Below are 2,955 nucleotides of genomic sequence, written 5' to 3' on the forward strand. Positions count from 1 at the left end.
AATATGTTAGCTTGGCATGCTATTGTGGCTGGTTAAAATTATTCCAGTAAAAACACTGCAGCTCTAATAAAACAGATTTTTGCAAGATAAGAATAATACAATAATGTTAATAAAACAATTTGAGCCAGTAAAACATTTGGCTGGTATGAAACAGTTAGTTGTCTGCTAGCTTAGTGTGCAATAATTGTAGCAGGCTTCAACATGTTTTCTGCAAAAATACTGGAACAAAATTAAAGGAACAAAAGCCAAATGTGATATTTTCTGTTGAGAATGGAGCAGCTTCCTAACTGGCAGTTGGCAGCAAGCTAGCTTGGTGAGCTATTTTGTCTGGTTAACAAAAGCACATTCCAAGCTAGCATGTTAACAATTAGCTTACATCCGTAAATAGTAATTTTGCAATCATATACCATTTATATTTAGCTGCTATATTAAATATATTCCCTTATTTACAATTAATATATTTTTGTTTAATAACCCAAATGTGTCATTATTCCTCGTACTACTCAGACAGATACACAAGGATTGTAATACTACGTTCAGCAGTCTTGTTTATACATTTGTTTTTGAAAAGTTGTCACTAGGTTCTTTATTTTTATGTACTCACAATTGTATCATTGTAATTAAGTAATGCATAATGTATTTATTTTTATTATTTAAAGTTATAATTTTGAGATACTGTAACTGGCTTATTAAATATCCACATGTCTATGTTTATAAATGGGAGAATGTAAACTCACCCTTGAAACAACACCTCACAAGACATTAAGACCTGGTTGTCCTAAATGTAGCTCTAAACCCAACTACCTCACCAAGCTTTAACTCAACCTAGAATTTAAGTCACTTTCTTGTCTGACCGGGCAAAAAGAGAAAGACTTGACGTAAAACTGGGAAAAAGTTACTTTTGTTATACGTTTTGAAACAAAAAGCTTTTTTAAAAAAAAAGATTTTTGGCCGAAGCGAAGTGCATTATGTAGCTTATTTAGCCTGTTCAAAGTGTTCAGAATGATCTGATTTAATCACAGTTTGATGAGTATTGAAACTCACGATTTCAGAAAAAACATTAATGGAGAGATGAAGACAGAGAGGGATGAGTTACTGCTTTATGTTGGTGAAGAATCCTGCAGAAGATCCATTGGTTTCGCTTTCAGTCCTTTCAGAATAAAACTCACTTGCTTCCAAGTTCTCTTTTTTAATCTGTGAACCTGCAAAAACAAAAGTAGAGATTTAGAAAATCCCTTGAAACAGTTCTGACATTTTATAGGGAAGTTATAGAAGTGTTATTAATATGTTTGGTGTTGTCGTTAGTAATGTTTTTTTAATTTAATTGTATTGCTTTCTTCTATTTATTTATTTTTTGTTGAAGTCATTGTTTTATGTTTTGATCTTTAATATTAGTTGTAATTATTAGCGTTGGTTTTTTTGTGTGTTTTAAAATATATTCTTCCTATGTTTTTTTAATCATCTGTGTTTACATGGAAAATAAGCATTGCATTGCATGTTTTACAATGACAATGTTGCACAATATTAATGTAATTATTATTATGTTTTTAATGTATTTATTTGTTTATTGTTATATATTCATATTTGAATTTTTTTACATATATTTGTATTTTTTGCAAACAATATATTAAATTCTTGCTAATATTATATTTAATTTAGCTATTACCATTGGAATGTAACTTGTATTTGTTTATTTAAATGATATTAACTAAATATTTTGTTTCTAATTACAATTATTTTCTATTAACTAAAACATTCAAAGTTTGTCTTTTATGACGCTTTCTACATGTAGTACTTTTACATAAATGCACAAGTATTAATAATGTAATGATATCATATATAATAGTTGAAAAGTCACAGCATTGGACATTTTTATAATTTTAATAACTTTAAGTTATTATTTAGTGAAATCTTATTTTTTATAAATGTATGGCAAAATGCAGACAAAAATCCATTCCAGTGTTTTTATTATTTTAAATATATTGTATATTAATTCTCAGTGCACCGCCGTTAACAGCAGTGAAGCACAACTTGTGTTAGTACTTTTGACCGCAGTATAGTATCTGTGTGTTTGTGTACCTGCTCCCCCATCAGTGTTGGGGCTGCTCTCCAGGTCAACTGGGGGGGGCGGGGCTGCAGGAGTGGGGGGTGATGGGTAATTTGGTGGTGTCTCGTTCTCGTCTCCTGATATGCTCCTGGAGATGCCCGTTACTATAGTGCCAGAGAAGCTGACCGGTCGCTTAGCAACAGGCAACTTCCTCTCTGAGGGGAGAAGAAGGTGAAGTCAGTAAAACTGTGAAAAGTAATACATGATGAAGCAAAAAGTATTCTTACAACACTAAAATAAGTTATTAAATCAGAAAACAATATTTACACAACTTTTAGTTGAATTTTCCTGGTAATTCACAATAAACAATAACAATAGTTACAAAATATATATATTCAGGTTCAAATTATATTTTTGAAACATAAACACAGACACATGAATTTTTATAAATTATAAAAGAGGAAGGGCAACGCGCTTGGGCTGCAAAAAAGATAAACATAAATATATTTTTTACCGAATTCTTATAATTTAACGAAATAAAAAAGGAAAATTAAAACTGCTGTCGCACATGTGCGCGCAGTGATGAGCGGGCCCTCGCGTCCGTGCGCCTGTCGGGGAGGGCAGCCGGTCGTCCCGGCGTCAAGCAGACGCGCGCGAGTCCTGGGAAATGAGCCGTTTGTCATTTCTATAATTTTCGCGTCACAGACTCCCAGGTCCTCCGGCAGCGACCCGGAAACGGATGTCGGCGCGCCGTCTCGAAGGAAAACAAATTTCTCTAAAGGGTCGTCGAGGATCGATTATCGAAGAGGCTGTCTGGAGGAGCCGTAACCGAGGATACACTGATTTAGAGGAGAGAGGAGTCTCTCTGGAGGAGCTATAACCGAGGGTACAAAGATGTAGAGGAGAGA

The 2,955-nt window shown here is 33.6% G+C and overlaps 1 long non-coding RNA gene across 1 annotated transcript; it reads right to left on the minus strand.

Annotated features, from left to right (window-relative positions):
• Positions 1-939: 939 nt before the first annotated feature.
• On the minus strand, positions 940-2,256 carry LOC104947141 (uncharacterized). Its single transcript, XR_798527.1, has 2 exons — positions 2,080-2,256; positions 940-1,202 (listed from the first exon to the last, which is right to left on the minus strand). It is a non-coding gene; the product is annotated as an uncharacterized lncRNA (long non-coding RNA).
• Between the last annotated feature and the right edge of the window lie 699 nt (positions 2,257-2,955).

The sequence above is a fragment of the Notothenia coriiceps genome, unplaced genomic scaffold (genome assembly GCF_000735185.1).
Source record: "Notothenia coriiceps isolate Sejong01 unplaced genomic scaffold, NC01 NC01_scaffold00012028, whole genome shotgun sequence".
Lineage (NCBI taxonomy): Eukaryota > Metazoa > Chordata > Actinopteri > Perciformes > Nototheniidae > Notothenia > Notothenia coriiceps.